This window comes from Mus musculus, chromosome 13 (assembly GCF_000001635.26).
Source record: "Mus musculus strain C57BL/6J chromosome 13, GRCm38.p6 C57BL/6J".
Taxonomy (NCBI): domain Eukaryota; kingdom Metazoa; phylum Chordata; class Mammalia; order Rodentia; family Muridae; genus Mus; species Mus musculus.
In genome coordinates this window covers 103456114-103474568 of record NC_000079.6, presented here as the reverse complement: position 1 = coordinate 103474568, position 18455 = coordinate 103456114, and the positions used below count along the sequence as shown (strand labels likewise).

The window sequence follows — 18455 nt, the reverse complement described above, 5'->3', positions numbered from 1 at the left end:
TCTGTTTTTGTCCTCCTATCCTTCAGAGGGTGGATAGCTCAGAGCACTAGCTGACCCCTCTTGCAGCTAAATTTCCTGCCACAATTTAGGTTTCTCCAACTGGATCCAGCCAAATGAGGTTTGAAAAGTCAACGTGGGATAGTATTTCTGCAGTGTTTCGCATCACAGGCAAACATACTTGTAAACACGTAATTTTTTTTTCTTTAAACAAGAGGATTGTAGTGTCTTGTGTCTGGCTTCATGGGTATCAAGAGGTGGGCTGTGGAACATTTCCTGCTCACCAAAGCATATCTAGCAGGCATGAGTGTGACTTCAGAGCCTCTAGGTGTAGCAGCAGTCATGCCCTCCTCCCTCCCTGGGCTACTGCCAGGGCACCACAGCATAGTCAGCTCCTGGGAATCATGGAAGCCTCTGCTTCCACGGAAGGCCATGGTTTCCCTGTGGCTGTTCTACCTAGTTCTTTAACACAGCCCGTTGTTTTACAGCATTGTCTTACTGCAGCTCCCTTAACAGTTAGCAAAGGCTCCTAGCACTCCTGTAAGTCTGCGCTCTGTCTTTCTTGTTTTCTGTCACTGAACCTTGACTGAGGCAATCACCAGGATAGAAAAGGACTTGTGAAGAAGGACCAACAGCTTTGAGGACTAAACAAAGAAAATAGAACTTCCTTCTCTCCCCTCACGGAGTTCATATTCCACTACAAAGAATAGAGAGATGCAAATCAATTGATGGCCAGGAAAGGTGAACCACATATTGACCAGGGAGCAGAGAATAGGAGTGGGGAGAGGCTACAGAAAGGGACTCAGTTTGATTACCAAACTTAAAACTGGATAGGCCTGAAAGGAGAACATAAGGGAAAGACACATTGGATTTGACAATGATCTCTTTTAAAAAAATATTCATTTAAGTTATAATTGTGTGTGCATGAGTGCAGATGCCTCAGGGGTTTCAGATCTCCCATAGCTGGAATTACAGGCAGTGAGATTCCTGACATGGGAAAGTTCTGGAAATCAGACTTAGGACCTCGGCAAGAGCAACGCCTGTCCCTCATCGCTGATATCTCCAGCGGTGGTAATGATTTCCTGACATGATACCCAAAGTGCTGGCCACAAAAGGAAACATAGATTAGCTGGACTTGATCAAAATTAAAATTGTCTACATCCAAGGTCACTATCAAAGGAATGAAAAGATACCTCACAGAATGACTGAAAATGTATTTAAATAATATAAGATGAAGAACTACAATTAGACAACCAGATTTTAAAATGAGATCATCACCTGAATAATTTTTCCCCAAAGAACACATACATCTGGATGATAAGCAAACTCAGAGCCGATGTTCATCATCCCTAGTTTGTTAAGGAAATGCAAATTTGACTATAATAAGATACTCGTTCATATTCTTTAAGATGGTAAAAAAGAAACAACAAAAATAATAGTTGGTTAGGATGAGAAATCCAAGCATATGGGTGTTATTTGGTAGGAACGTATAATGGTACAGCCCCTTTAAAGGATATGGTAGTTACTAAAAAATATAAATTGCTGTATAAATCAGTAATTCCATCCCAAAGGAAATTATGGCAAGGCTTAGCCGTTTGTGCAATGTTCACAATAGCATTAGCCACAACAGCCAAACGGAGTAAGAAACCCGTGTTCACCAAAGGATGGATAGATAATCAAAATGTAGACAAATAGTAGAGTCCTTTCATAGCCAATCATGGGAGTAAATTCTCACACATATCACAATCTGAATAAACCTTGGAAATGTACTAAGCAAAATAAATCCTCACAAATGGATAATTATCACAATGAGCTGCCTGGAGCAGTCAAACTCACAGAAGCAGGAAGGTTTCTAGAAGTGAAATAGTTTCATCTTGTGGTAAAGCTTATTTTTAACTTTGGGGGAAACCTGCCACAGTGTCCTCATGGGGTTGTCACAGTTTTAAGCCAGGTACTGCAGACAGTTAAATAAATAGAATCAAGAAGTAGTGATTACCAGGGTGGGGAGAAAGAGGTGTAATCTAAGATGTTTTGGCAAATGGTCCTGTGTTGCTTCAACGCTCTGAGAAGTTGGTTCTGGAAGCCATTCATGTGGAAGTGTGTTTGCCTTCAACATGAGTGTCTTCCAAGGTCGGTTGCCCAGGCACAGGCTGGTTCTCTGACCTTGTGACAAGATGAAAGGAAAAGATCAAAACAGCCCAAGAGTAAAAACACCACGTTCCTGAGCACAACTAGAGGGAGAAGCCATTTCCAACAGACGGTTACTATTATTTATTCTATGGCATTAAAAAAAAAATGTCTGCCATGAGAATAGGAAGTCCCACAGATGGAAACGCCAGCATCGCTGTTTCTGCATGGCTTCCTCAGTCATTTCTGCTGGATGATGTAGGAGTTCCTGTTAACAATGTTACTTTTGTTCTCTCAGTAAGGTTGCTCCTGTGGTCTCTGCTGGATATGGCAAACTCCTGATCTGATCGGGCTTTACTCTTTACCTGCTATTTGCTGTCCCTTCTCTTTTCCTATTGCTTACTATATAATTAATAAACTTAATCATTTGAAACTGAGAGTATGGGTCTAGTGAAAACTGTAATACGCAGTGGGGGAGGAAGAGGGTATTGTTAGGTAGGCACAGTTTCAGTCACAAAAGTTGATGGTTGTGGTTATACAACCATGGAAGTGTGCTGAGTATGGTTCAACTGTATACCTGATGGTAAGAATGGTACTTTTTATGTTACGTGCAGTTTCACTATTGTGATGGCTATTCCCAGCTGTCAGCTTGACCATATCTGGAATGAACTACAGTGATCTAGATACCTGTGATCTCGATCTTCAGGCTGGAAGACTCGGGCTTTTTGAGTCAGATCTTGAAGCATAGGCCTAGGCAAGGTGGTACACACCTTCAATCTGGGCCATACTTTCTCCTGGAGGCCTACATAAGGACAGTGGAAGAAGGAAAGCTACCTTCTTCTCCTGCTCGTACTTGGCAGCACATCTGTTGGAACCTACTTCTTCAGGATTTCAGCTGATGCAGAAGATCAGCTGAAACACCCAGCCTCATGGGTCTGAGCAACTCCTAGATTCTTGGACTTCCTATTCACAGCTGCCCATTGTTGGGTTAGCTGGACTGCAGACTGTAAGTCATTCCAATAAATTCCCTTAATATAGAGACATTCTGTCTGTTCTGTGACTCTAGAGAACCCTGACTAATACAACAATGACTGAAAAAATTAGATGTGTCTACGAGATGGGTTTTCACAAGGAAAAACTGAAAGTCATCTATGTCTCCATAGGATGTAAGGAAAGGAAGAGGTAAAAGAGAAGACAGAAACATAGTGGAGAACCCCCGAGAACTTGAAGACTGGATTTTGTTATTTATGCCTCACCCCTACACACACTTGCACACTCACTCACCCCTACACACACTTGCACACTCACTCACCCCTACACACACTTGCACACTCACTCACCCCTACACACACTTGCACACTCACTCACCCTTACACACACTTGCACACTCACTCACCCCTACACACACTTGTACACTCACTCACCCCTACACACACTTGCACACTCACTCACCCCTACACACACTTGCACACTCACTCACCCCTACATGCACTTCGACAAGAATAACACACATAGTCTTTATGGAACATTACTTTTTTTAAATGAGGAAATGATGACACCCCTGTCTAACATGGATGCTATATGTTCCAATCAAGGCACAATTTCATGATCCTGCATGTCCATATTTCAATCTCAGACTCAATTCCTCAGCAGGATATTGTTATACATTTGTAATATTAGGTAACCATTTAAAAACCAGGAATTGTCCAGGTTAGCTTGTAATGGGCATACCGTGTGATTTTATTACTTTGCTCATCTCCGTGACATCATAGTAAAAAAATCTGATTCAATTATGGGAGATAATCTGCTAGGAAGAAGTGCCAATGATGTTTTTTTAAAAGGAGCCATGAGCTCAGGAATGCTTTGATTGCAAAGTAATTAATTCCAACGGGAACCTCTCTGAGAAGAGACAGCTTATTTGGTCATGAGAGCTTTCATGGTCATGAAGAAGAAAGGGAGGCACAATTCTTTTATTAAATTGGCATTGCATCAGGCAAAAAAAGAGCTAAAATATGATTGATTGCGAATATAATGTGGGCGATGGGAACAGCTGGTTCAGGCATAAATAAGGCCGGCTCTTCAACATATGGCACCAATTTGTGTTCATGCCGCTGTGGTCCACCTTTTCAAGCTGAGACGTCTTTTGCAAGATGGGTTGTTTCCTTCAGTGTGAAGCATGTAGCATTGGGGAGAGAGGGAGTGTCTTCCCGGGCTGTCTTTGAGAGGGAGAAGCTCCATATTAGCACAGGAACTTGTAGGATATGTGTGTCTCTAGCTGCAATTTATTACAGTCACAGCTGTAAACACTAGAATGAGACAGCGTGAACTCCAGTGGACTTGATTGGAAATTGGACTCTTAAGTGTCCAGGCAGTAGCTCTCCAGAGGTTTAAGCCTCTAGATTTTTAATGGGAGACTGAATGACTGGCTTCTCAAAGCATAAAAGATGGGATTTTGTTTTAGGCCTTTGACTCTGAACCAAAAAGGATTTGACTGTGTTTATTAACATGAACAAAAACATAGAGGGCAGAGCAGCTTTGATATAGTTGGTAGCAACAAAGGAATCGTCCTTCCACCTTAAAAATAAATCAGAGTTGTGACAATGTCTCCCTTCTCTGTGATGTACCACTTTTGGGGTAGCCTCAGCCCCCATGGCAGTCACACAGAGCTTGACCACTGGCCTCTGGGCTCTGCTCCTGTCATCTCACACAAGAAATCATGGAAATATACATTTGTAGGGAGTATTATGGCTGCCCACTGTATAACAGTGAGAACGATGTTTCCTTTGGATTCAATGCCTGCCCTTCTCTTAAGGACACAAAACTTTGATCCTTATATCCCCTAGTTTTCTGAGGAAGGGGTTCTAACCAGTGGCATGGGCTATAATTCTTCCCTCTTGGCCTGAAGCTGTCATTCCTTTGGTAAATCAGCCCACAGCTGGCTGAGCATAATTTTCCGGTTACATCCTTGGTGAGCCTTCTTCCCTGCAGACTTCTTCTCCCTGTGCAAAAGTCTCCCACGAATCCCAAGCATCTAGGGTTGCATGTAAATCTTTACCAACGCTGCAGTGTTCTGGGGTTCCTTCTAATGTCGTTTTTTAGCTCCGTTGTTGACACATCTGTGAGCTCCTGGTGATAGAACAAGTCTGATCTCGGGGATGGAGCCTTCGCTTCGGGTCCTGATCCAATGAAACACAAACAACTGACATTTCCTCCCTCAGAAACGACACACGTCAGTATGTTTCAGGCAGGCATGGCAGAAAATATCTAATTCTTCCATTTAAAAAAATACACTTGAAAACCCCATTTTAGTGTGTAATGGATTTCAAAATACTTATTTCCACCCAGATTTCTAAATTATGACGTTCATCTCACAGATTGAGGGTACCTTCTAAAGGGCCTTGAAAATGTCCATAAAAATCTATCAACTAAATAATAAATGAAAATATAAACTTGGTTCCTCCCTCCCTCCCTCTACCTCCCATGATTATTTTCTTCCCCATTCGGAGCAGTACTGAAGCATCCACACTTTGGTCTTCCTTCTTCTTGGGTTTCATATGGTCTGTGAGTTGTATCATGGGTATTCCAAGTTGTTTGTTTGTTTGTTTGTTTTTGGCTTTTGGTTTTTGGGTTTTTTTTGGCTAATATCCACTTATCAGCGAGTACATACTATGTGTGTTCTTTTGTGACTGGGTTACCTCAGTCAGGATGATATTTTCTAGTTCCATCCATTTGTCTAAGAATTTCATAAATTCAGTGTTTTTAATAGCTGAGTAGTACTCCATTGTGTAAATGTACCACATTTTCTGTATCCATTCCTTTGTTGAGGGGCATCTGGGTTCTTTCCAGCTTCTGGCTATTATAGATAAGGCTGCTATGAACATAGTGGAGCATGTGTCCTTGTTATGTGTTGGAACATCTTTTGGGTATATGCCCAGGAGTGGTATAGCTGGGTCCTCAGGTAGAACTATTTTCAATTTTCTCAGGAACCCCCAGACTGATATCCAGAGTGGTTGTACCAGGAAGGATCAGGTATGGGAGGAGACAGGGGAGAAGTACAGAGGGTCAGGAATTTGAAAGGAGTTGTGTAGCAGTGGGGTGTGGGGAACTGGGGGATGGTAGCCACTAGAAAGTCCCAGATGCAAGGAACCCAAGAAATTCCCAGGACTCAACAGGGATGACATTAGCCATAGAGACCATATCCAGAGGATAGCCACAGTGCCTGGTTGAGGGATGGTGCCACTCACTCATCTCAAAACTATTAATCTAGAATTGCTCCTGTCAAAAGGAAATGCAGGGAGAAAGAGTGGAGCAGAGACTGAAGGAAAGGCCATCCAGAGACTGCTCCACCTAGGGATCCATTCCACACGCAAACACCAAACCCGGACACTACTGCTGATGCCAAGAAGCGCTTGCTGGCAAGAGCCTAGTGTGGCTGTGCCAGAGGCTGACCAATACAGATGCAGATGCTTGCAGCCAACCATGGGTCTGAACACGAGGACCTAAATGGAGGAGTTAGGAGAACTGAAGCAGCTGAAGGGGTTTGCAACAATATCAACCAAACAGACCTACCCCCCGCCCCCCAAAGCTCCCAGGGACTAAACCACTAACTGAGGAGTACACATGGAAGGACCTATGGCACCAGATGCATATGTAGCAGAGGATGGCCTTATCTGACATCAATAGGTGGGGAGCCCCTTGGTCCTATGGAGGCTCGATGACCCATCATAGGGGAATGCTAGGGCACTGAGGTGGGAGTGGGTGTGTGGGTATGTGGGTGTGGAAGCACCTTCATAGAAGCAGGGGGAGGGGATGGGGATTTGTGTAGGAGAGACTAGGAAAGGGGATAACATTTGAAATGTAAATAAATAACCAATAAAAAGAATGAAAAAGAAAAAAGAAAATATAAGCTTGGACCCATAAGAATTCCCTGACTCAGGAATATATCCAACCAATGAAATACAAATAGACAACACTTCTATATCTAATTACTTTTCTGTATGCAATGGTTGCTTCTTCTCCAAGAAGCTTCTGAAAGAGCCCAATAAGGGTAGACTGGAATGGAGATAATCAAGAGGACAGATACTCTTTGGGTCTGGAGTGATCTACCAGGGATCCATGCCATTGTGACATCACCATTGCAGTCATAGAAGCTGTGATTTCCTGCACGGACTTGTGTATGATTAGACCCACCCATATCCTTGAGCTGCCTATCCCAGACCCAGAACCTGTAGGCTGATACTGATAGTGAGTGGGGAAGGGAGGGGCTCCTACAGCTCTGAACCTTCCTGAATATTTACATACATCTGGAGGACACTTTTCTTTAGTGGTAATCAATTGGTAAAGAGCTCCAGGACGCTGTAGCAACCTGCATGAAATATAGTGGGTCACCAAGAGGAAAAAAAGGAATGAAGGAAGGGAGGAAGGAAGAAAGGAAGAGAGGAAGGGAGGAAGGAAGAGAGGAAGGAAGAGAGGAAGGGAGGGAAGAAAGGAGGGAGGAGGAAAGGAAGGAAAGGGAGGAGAGAGGAAGAAAAAAGATTGGATGGGGAAAAAAGAGAACAGGAACATGAGAGATGAACATGATAAAAATGTTTACATGTAAGATGCCATAATGAAACATATCTTGTATTATATATTCTAATAAAAACAAATTTAAAAACAGCAAGCAAAAGTCCTAAACTGTATCAGATCTGTAATGTTTTCTGCCATATTGTGAGTTGCTGTCTCTTCTTTTGATACTCATCTTTGAAATGCCAATATTTTTTATTTTTTTTAAGTTTAATTTAAATTTCTTTCTTTTTTCCTTTTGCATGTGGTTTTGATGCCATGTTCTTGCAAGCATTGCCCAATACAAAGGCATGAAGACTTACATCTATGTTTCTCTCTGAGAGTTCTATAATTGCAGCTTCTACACTTGTAATACTTGGTATGAGGTAAGGCTCAACTGCGTTCTTTCCCACCCAGTAGTCCAGCATCAATTGAGGAAAAGACTGCTCGTTCTCTAGTGAGTAATGTTGGCATCCCTGTCAAAAATAAATTCTCTACTTTTATGTGAGTTTATTGCTTCCTTCTCAAGTCTGTCCTGTGGGGCTCTACATGTATTTCCTTGTCAATATTTTTTATTTTGATCGTTATGAATGTGTAGTAAGTTTTGAAATGAAGAAGTAATTTGCTCTAGTTCTTTCCCTTCACGTTTGTTTTAAAAGTTCAAGATCTCTAAGACCCCATAAGTTCAGTATTTAGTTAATAATTAAATGGTTATTATTTTTAACTCCTGGAATCGAAACAAGCAAGCAAGCAAGCAAACAAACAAACAAACAACCGTCCAGTCTTCCAGAGGAGTTCTGTTAATGTGTCAGGACATAATTTCAACAGCTAGGAAGTCTGTGACTCTGCCTTAGTCTTCATTTAAGGCCAGTCAGAGGTTTGAAAGCCACTTGGGTCTTTCCTGAGCATCAACACAGCCTTAGAAAGAGGTACAATCTCCTAGATCCTGAGAAATGTCTTGGAGCTTTGCAGAGCATGCATTCCCTGTAGCTATAGCATCCCATGCCAAGACTTAGATCACAAAAATTTTGGCTTATTTATCATTATGTAAACATTAAATTTTATCTTGGACAGCAAGAACTAAATCATTTGCCCATAGGATTTTTTTTAATTTAAATAAATGGTTCTTATATCAACCTAAGTTTTAAATCAATTAGGTAAAGACAAGCTTTCTGAGAAAACCTTCCAGAAAGCCAGCAGACAGACACTAAAAACCAACTTGCAGTGATGTCTTCTCCCCACTCTCCTCTTTAAGGTATGGGGAATGTGGGGTGTTACTTTGAAGGGTGGTTTTGAGATCTGGACGGAAGGTTGGCCTAGGGTGAGTTGAGAGGCTATCAGGCTTGTCGATGTTATTGAGATCAGCTCTGTTTCAGGAACCAACACCCCTAGGTTGTGAGTGTTTTTAGTCACTGTTTAACTATTTAAAAAGCTGCGATTTTGATTATTTTGACAGTTATTTTCATTATGGTTATACAGCAGTCTTTTGGAGTCCTGTCATTCACGTTTTTCTCAGCCACGAGCCTTCGAAAGGTACGTGTTAATACAAATTTCATAACTGGTTCTTTAATATATTAAGAAAATAATGGTGGATAGATAACCTCAAAAAAGAGAGAGGGAAGGAGAGAGAGAGGGAGGGAGGCAGGAAAGAAGAGAGAGAGAGAGATCGTTTACCATGAAGACATTGACATTCCTATTTGCACACAGGAGTTATACATTTCTTGAAAAACTCTCAACATTTGTTGTCTAAACATCTACTTTAAAAAGTAAACATTCTAAGAAGATTGTGACAGAGATACTTAGTATGCACCATGCAGAAAATGTCTTATCCTGCTCAGAAGTATGAGTTTTTAAAATGAAAAGATTGTTCTCAATTAATATCACATTCTTTTCCTAAATTCTCTGTGTATTCACCCCCTTCCAAAAACAAAAAACAAACAAACAAAAACCAAACAAAACAAACAAGCAAACAAGCAACCACTGCCAATGTGCTGACTCCCTGGCGAAGGAAGATTCTTGTGGGTACCTGATGTCTGTGTTATATCTTGACACTGGGTATTTCAGATGGAAAAGTAGTCAACCTATTACAAATAGTGATTCCAGTAAAAAAAAAAAAAAGGTGCAAATTCAAGCTACATAAATCTTTGGGATCGCCTAAAAAGATGAATTGCATTAAATGCCTTTGACATAAATATGATTTTATTTTGATTTTTAAAAATTATGTGTCTGGGTATTTTGCTTGTTTGCATGTCTGTGCATGACAGGGGTGCAGAGCCTGTGGAAGGCATCAGATGTCCTGGAGCTGGAGCTACAGATGGTTGTGAGCCGCCATGTGGGTGTTGGAAATCTCACCTTGGTCTTCTAGAAGAGTCGCAAGTGTTGTTAACACTGCACCATCACTCCAGCCCGAGAATGAGGTTTTAGGTCCAGATCAGAAGTTTAACATTCCAGATGAACTTTCCTGGTTATAATAGAAGCACAAATTCTGGTAGGACCCAGCCCCAAAGCAGTAGCAGTTCTCTTGGTAGGTGGGGAAATATGGAGCAAGGTGTGTTTGTAGTTAGTGGCATATGCACACATAACCAACCATAAGCACGTATTCATATCCTACTAACCAAAGCAGAAGCGTTCGCTATAACTTACTAATATTCTGGGTATAACTACATATACTTGTCATTCCAACTACTTGGGGGATTGAGGCAGGAGGATTGTGAGTTATACTGACTGGTTTTAGGTCAACTTGATACAAGCTAGTGTCACAAGAGAAGAAGGAGCCTCAATTGTCAGGAAATCCACATAAGATCCAGCTGTGAGGCATTTTCTCAATTAGTGAACAAGGGAGGAGGGCTCAGCCCATTGTGGGTGGGGCCATCCCTGGGCAGGTGGTCTTGGGTTCTGTAAGAAAGCAGGCTGAGCAAGCCAGGGGAAGCAAGCGAGTAAGCAGCACCCCTCCCTAGCCTCTGCATCAGCTCCTGCCTCCAGGTTTCTGCAGTGCTTGAGCTCCTGTTCTGATTTTCTTTGGTGATGAACAGCAGTGTGGAAGTAAGCCAGATAAACCCTTTTCCCTGCAACTTCCGTTTCTGGTCACGGCGATTCATCGCAGCAATAGAAACCCTAAATAAGATAGTACAAGGCCAGTCCTAGAAAATTAGTGGGTCTTTCTCAAAACAAAATAACATAGGTTAGAGTATAGCCCATTCTGGAGGACTTGGCCAGCCCATGTGAGAGCCAGGCTGCTATCTCCAGGACTGGATAATGTTTTCACAGATGTCTTTATGTATGTACACAATGAGAGAGGCATATGAATGCTTTGTACAAAGCCAAGGTCAGGTACACCAAAATACTTGAACTTAGCTGTATGTATTTTCTCTCATGCACATTGAAATGTAAATACATAAGATTAGCTAGAATTTACAAACGTCTGGGGCCTTTGGGAGAACTGATTTTTAAGTGTATGCAAGCCATCTAGTGTTGTACTGCCTTACTCTTGTGAACGGGTTCTTTACATTTCGATTATATTTTTAAAAACCTGAGCACTTAATAATAAAATATTTGACATTTTAGCTTATAAAATTGCCAAATTTTTTTTTTAACTTCAAATGAAGACCGAGAGGAAGCTTGTGAAAATACAGGGCTCAAATAGTCATACATTGTATTTTACAAAGGGAGACTTGAGAATGTCTTCCATGTCAAGGGGTTTGTGCTAAGCATCACACAGAGCCAGCCTGTACAGAATGTTTTTCCAAACATAAAGGGCCACAGACTCTTGAGAAAAGTCAGTGGAAAGGCCCAGCAGTTTCAGATCTAGTAAGCGTAGATTCAATATTGAAAATATTATTAAATGTTATCAAAGAACAAAGCATCATTATACCAAGTACGCTGTGAACACACGCTGAGCCAGATAAACAATAGTCATGGTGTTAGAAACATATTAAAATGAAGTATACATCAAAATACTGGAATATGACCCAGGAATCCTGATTCTGTTTTTCAATTTCAGATAGTCAGTGTGAAGAATTTTTGAGAAATTTAATGTACCTATTTGTGGATATACCAATTCACATTACCTAGAAAAATTTATGTTTGAAATTAGACTGAATGGCTAGGTCCACTACTATCATGGTTGCAATTTGTTTTATTGATAGGGTTTCACTGTATATAGCCCAGGCTCGCCTTAAACCCTTGACTACCTTCTGAGTGCTGGAATTATAGGCATATACCTCCACTTTTGGCCTGTTTAAACATCTGGAGTATGCACAGCGTATATAATTGTAGTTACTCTTAGTGCCTCTTTTAGTCTCCTCGGTATCTTGGTTGATAATCTACCTGACTAGTGGTAGTTCTTTAACTCATGCTCAGGCTGCCTGGACCTTTGGCACATCTGTACATTATCTCTCCTACACATCTAACTGTAATAGCTGTAAGGAAATGAGATGCTTTAAACCTGGGAGCCCAAAGAGTAGAGCCATGGAGACAGCACTGATATCTCTCAATGAAAACAAATTGCCCTAAGATTTAAGGCAGATGGACATGGGTAATAATGAACAGAGTCTGGGGCCCCAACTCTAGAGCCTACAGAAGGTCTAGCCTGCAACCCTGCAGACCGTCCACAGCTTCAGGACCGCTGCGGACAAGGGTGAGGGCTGCTGCTGGAAACAGGGCAATGACCGAGCATCTCTGTGTCTCTCTCAGATGCCTGGGATTCTGAAAGAGGATAAAATCCTACAGAAAACTGCGTTGGCCACGCCTTCCAGTTCTCCCCAGGATGGTACAAAGTTGGTGCTACCAGGGGTATAATAGGAAAGACTCCTCACTCCTTACAACCATGCCTCTGTGTGCCAGCACCTGAGAAGGACCCTCCAGTGCCCTGCAGTCACAACAGAAAACACGGAACCCAGGGCCTCAGGAGGGAGCAGGGTGGGGATGGGGGCTGGCTCCCCCACTACCTCCCTAGATGCCAGAAGCTGTGTTTATGTCTGCTGAGGCAGACAAGTAGAAGATTCTTCCCTGGGGAAAGTATAGAACTCCTTGGAAGATCTATGTATACATCCTGACAGTGACGTTCTCCCCTCGGCAAGACCCAGAGTTTTCCATCAGAATTTGAGCTTCTTTTCCACACTTATGAACAGTCATGTGTGTGAGAAACAAAGGCCAATATCCACAGACAGAAGAGAGGAACCCCGAGGAAACAGACAAGGAGACGCGAAACGGTAAGGCTCCTCTTAATTAAAATCCGCAGAGAGATATTGCAACTCTGAAACAGAAGGAGCCCTAAGTATGTTGGGAATTGAAAAATCACAGCAGAAATGAAGGCTTCTGAAGAACATTCTGGGGACGAAATTGAGGAAATCTCCTAGAAAAGCCGCGGGGGGGAAAAGAGTTGGAAAATAAGAGGAAGAAAATGAGAAAATTAGAGTTGAGTTGAGGATCTAAGCGTTTTACAAAGATAAAACGGGAAGGGAATTATTAAAGAAAGTGTATAACAATTCCCAGGACCGAAGGCCTCACATCTCCAGACAGAAAGAGTTCAGGCACTCTGCACAAAGACGAATTTCAAAAAAGACCCATGTTAATGTGTATCACAGAGAGGGAAAGCAGGTCACATACAAAAGATCGGGCATCAAAGAGACTTACCACTGGCACCGCATAGAAGGCTGGAAGCAACGGAGCATGGGTGCTACAAAACCAGAGAAAAAGCCAATTCCAATTCCAGTTTCTTAACCCAGCCAAGTTATCAATCACGTGTGTGGGTAAAATAGTCAATTTTACATACTTGTGTCACATTACATCACATATATCCTTTCTCCAAGAACCCCTGGAAGTTGCTCTCTAAGAAGAACTATTAAGTAAGTTTACTAGGGTTAGTTATAGGAGCCTGGGTGACTGAAAAGGGGTACCACTCAAAGTCCACAGCTGCACGGGTAGCTAATCATGAAAGCTACATTTTGGGGTCCCCTGCCCAACCTACAGGCAGTTCCACAGAAGAGTCCGCATCCCTCCCCCACCCCCCACCCCCCACTGTAACTGCTGCACGGCTTCGGGAGGGGACCCTATGAGTTTTGTAACTTCCATGAATCTCTTTAGCTTCCTGGGGTTTCTGAGCCACACTTCACTCCAGAGGGAAATGTTTCAATTTTAAAGAAATTGTTACACAATAAGAGATCTGGAGCTGGAATGAAGAGTGTTGTTGAGTCAGCTCAGGGAGGGTACAGGGCTGTAGCCAAGAACCTGGGGTGCTAGGGGGCAGGGCTCCCGGGATGAAGCAGGGATCAAACCAGATCAAGATATAGATGGTGTGTGATCAAGATGGGCGGGGATCTGACATAATGAAAAAAAGTATGAAGAGCTTGTTGCAGAGAAGTTTAAACAGTGGGGGAAAATGTTGACATTTAAGTAAATGGCAAAGCAACACAAGAGCATTTTAATTGGCTTACTAATGTACATTTACACAGCCATAATTATATAATTTTGATGTTAAAAAAACCAAAGACCCCGTTTTTAATCATGCTGGAGAACAATAGTCAAAAAACAGTAATAGCGAAGAATCCGTTTAAAAATACACAAAGCAAAGATTTCCCGAGCTCCTTCTGTATGTCCATCCCAGGCTAGGCTGCACATAGCTCCATGGATGTATGGATCAGCAAGGACAGCGGGCACAGACTGATGGGAGAAACTCACGAGTAATATATGTTAATCAGATGCCTCCATCAAATTCCCCAAAGCCTTGGTTGGTTACAGGTGTGTCCTGTTCCTTTCTGAAAGCTTTGATCCTTTAAGTGGATGGTGATTCGCACTTTCTTGAAGGATTCTGGAGTTAACAATGTTTTCACAGCAGGGTTCTTTTGTCCAAGCATCTGTGCAGTTATTAAGTATTTACACATACTTGCCTTATAGAGCTTTCTCTCACAGCCCAGCTCAGTGAGTGCTTCAGACCCTCCTAACTCTCCGAGGCCCAGCTGGGCTGCTCAGCCTCTCTATACTAGCTCAGCATAGTGAGTTCCCCAGATGCATCGCCTGCCTGAACCGTCCTTATACTCACACGCCTAGTTCAGGTATGAGGCTTGCACACCGGCTCTGGAAAGTTCAGCTCCTCACCCATTTGTCCGGTTCCCAAACTCTCCGACCCAGCTGGGTTCTCACAGCCTTGCATGATCCAGAGTGTCTCAGATCCCTGCCTGCCTGTGGCATCTTCACACTCCCAGGCTTAGTTGGGGTTGTGCAACCGCATACCAGGCAGGCCTGGTAAATGATTCAGATCTCTACCTGTCCCGATCTGCACACTTTGAAGCCTACCTTGGGCTGTACAGCTTTTGTATCAGTCCGTGTAGAAACAGCCAGGAGTCCAATTCACAAGGTTTCTTGGTGCACTGGAATCACCTTTGGCTCTTCGATCGAAATTCAACACTGACTATCTGTCTGAAAGGCTGAGTTGCTAAACTCTTTATACTTAAACTGGAACCAACCTAGCTTGGGCAACAGCAAGAGCAGAACCAAAGCTCAGTGCAACAGAGGCAGGCTAGAACCTCGAATCAGACACAGAACCAATGAGAGTCCCCATGCCCAGGTCACATCACAAAAATATAAGCTCCATGACGGATTAGGACCATGTCACCCCCACCTCACTCCACTAATCCTATCGAAATGTTCTCCATTGAGAACTACCTAGACAGAGCACAGGACACAGAATTGAACAATTACAACCTTGGGAAAATTGGAAAGGATCTGAAGCTCTGTGAATTTTTGATAAATCCTCAAGTGAAGACCAAGAAAACAGGGACATATGACTGAAGCGATGAAGATGACTCAGCATTTGGAACCAAATGCAGTAAAGAAATAGGAATACTGACAGAGAAATGCAAGATGAAGTGAAGATGAAATTGAATACCTTGACGAATCAACTGGAAAACCCAAGGGGAAACCTTACAGGTAGACTGGATCAAGTAGAAGATAGAATCAGGACCCGAAGACAAGGCAGAGGAATCAATCGTACTACCCACACAGTGAATGTAATGAATTTTTAAAAACTCATAAAAAACCATGACATGCCATGAAAAACCCAAATCTATGAATTCTAGGTATAGAAAAATAAGAATACTAGGTTATGACATAGATCAGATCTCCAACAAGGTCATATAAGAAAACATTGCTGAATTTAAAAAAAAAAAACCATACAGATAAAGGAAGCATACAGAACATCAAATGGACAGGACTAGGAAAGAGACTTCCCACGGCATACTCTACTTAAAACACAACGTGCAAACAACAAAGAGAGAGGGAGTTGAAGTTGCAAAAGAAAAACTATAAGTCACATATAAAGGAAAAACTCATCAGAATAACTGCTGACTTCTCAATGGAAACTTTAAAAGCCTGAAGAGCCTGGAGCTATGCACTGCAAGTTCTAAAAGACAACAAGGGACAACCTAGACTGTTTTACCCAGGAAAATAGGCTGCCGTGCTAAGGATTGTTGAGAGAGGAAAAGACTAATTGATAAAGCGGTCAGCCTGAATCACACACAAACAACAAAACCAGACTCAGCAGGTTGTATTTCTATATCTGTGCATACATGGAGATAATAATCAAAGAAAAAGGCTTTCCATTTGTGAGGGGTGGAAGGAGTTGAGGGGAGGGAAGGGAAAGAGGACAGTAATGTGATTTTATTTATTTTTTTTATTAAAAATGTATTAAAGTAAAAATTAGGAAAACTATTTGTCATAGTTGAAAGAGGGAAATAAAAACTTCTCAGGATATAAACAGGTCAAAAGCATTCCTGTCCACCAAACCAGCCCTATCACAGAATAACAAAAGCAATACTTTACACTGAAGAAAGAACTGGGCAGAGACGAATACAGAAAGAAAACAAATGATGCTATGATTATTAAAACACAAAATAAGACTAGAAGCACAAATAGCAAAAATAAAATAAAATAAAATAGCAACAGAATAATAGGCATGAACACACTTTTCAACAACAACTTTCAATGATACTATTGGCCACAACTCCCCAATCAAAGGATACAGGTTAGTTGAGTGGTTTAAGAAACAAAGCCCTTTTCAGTCTCCATATCCCTCGCAGGTAGGAGTCTCAGCTAGGGTCACCCCCATGCTCCCGGGGCCTCCCTAGGAAATTTGGGATTTCACTCATGCACTTCTGTTTGTTTGTTTGCTTTTGTTTGCATGCCAGGGTTTCTCTGTGTAGGGCTGGTTGTCCCAGAACTCACTTTGTAGTCCATGCTGTCCTTGAACTCACAGAGATCCACCTGCCTCTGCTTCCTGGGTGTTAGGATTAAAGGTGTGCTACCAAGTCAGGTGAGCTTAAAAATGAGAATCAAAGCTTTTGTCAAGAATTCTGATGTGAAAGCCAGTAGTGAACGTTACCAAACTCACATGATAAGATAATGTCAATAAAAACTACACCCTCGGTTTCTCAAGGAAAAAAACAAAATGAAAAGTGAAGTTAACTGCTGGCATTGACTGCTTCTTGCCTACAGATGAAGTCAACCAGGAGCCTCAGCTTCCTGCCTCCATGTTTATTTCCTGCTATAGTGAACTCAAACTCTAAGCCAAACTAAATTCTTCCTTCCTTCCTTCTTTCCATTTCTTTGGTCATGTACAGCAGAGAGGAGAGTAGCTAGTACACAACATGATATCTCAATGTCCACAAATTTCAAAGTTAAAAATTAATAAGTGCATAATACTGGAAACAATGGTAATGGCCCTATGTACATATGTAGATAGGTTGGTAGATACTGGGTGTTTTAAGGTTGGGTTTCTCTGTGTCACTCTGGCTGTCCTGGAACTCACTCGTGGACCAGGCTAGCGTTGAACTCAAAGTTGAGAACACTTTATAAACTTTGAAGACAAAGCTGCCTCCAGAGTGCTGTGATAACAGTCTTGTCCCACCAGGCCCAGCAAGGGCCTCTATATTTTTAACTCAGTCAAAGAAACATGATTTGAAGAAACTAACCATAAAAGGAAGTCTTCTCTGAGAAATGTCATGTAATAATTATTCATTTTCAAAAATTATTTTTATGTTTAAATTTAAATAAAATTTTAGTGATGACAATTTTAATTAAAAAATGAGAAGGAAAGCAGCTTATAAGAAGCATAATCATAAAATACATTAATACTGTATAACCCGATCGTTAGTCCTCCAAGGCATAAATACACTGAATGGTGAGGACAAAATGAACTAAAACAAACAAACAAACAAACAAGTAAAACTCACATAGGACCTACTACTTCTAGAATCTTCATTGATTTCCATTAGGGAATGCCATTCTGAAAAACAGAAAATAGAAACCAGGGTAAAATATTTAATTATATATTTGTATGTGGTAGTAATTTAATTTTGGCATTTCTCTTCTTAGTGCCTACCCTTATTTTGCCCAATTTTTAGAAACAAACAATGGCAAAAACACAAGAGAGAATGTTGAAGTCACATGGGTTCCAAGATGAAAAATTTAACACATTTCTAAGACATGTGTACTACTTAAAGCCAAGCAATAGAATTGGCTATCTTCTGTCTCTCTCATTCCTTCTCATTGTAATGTTTTGTTAGGAAATGTAAATCTTTATTTTATATCTACTTATGTTTTTTCTTGAGTTGTTTTGTTTGTTTTGAATGTCCCAGTTAGTTTCTACCACAACAGCAAGCTTATGTTTCTGTTAGTTTAGTTCTTTGGATATTAATCAACCTCCTGTAAGACATTAAATGATTTAATTTCTAAAATGGAAGAAGAAGGAGGTGGAGGGGGAAGAGAAATAGAAGAAGAAGAAAGAAGGAAGA

The 18455-nt window shown here is 41.5% G+C and overlaps 1 long non-coding RNA gene across 6 annotated transcripts in view; it reads left to right on the top strand.

Moving 5' to 3' along the window:
- Positions 1–7289: 7289 nt before the first annotated feature.
- Positions 7290–18455, top strand: part of Gm41079 — a 36403-nt gene continuing 25237 nt past the window's right edge. For 4 of the 6 annotated variants that reach the window (XR_001781036.1, XR_001781039.1, XR_001781037.1 and 1 more), the window contains exons 1-2: positions 7938–8054; positions 9148–9201. This is a non-coding gene — a long non-coding RNA (predicted gene, 41079). Of the gene's footprint in view, positions 7369–7937; positions 8055–9147; positions 9202–12360; positions 12878–18455 lie in introns of those variants that run through there. The other 2 variants (XR_001781035.1, XR_001781038.1) reach the window with 2 other exon arrangements.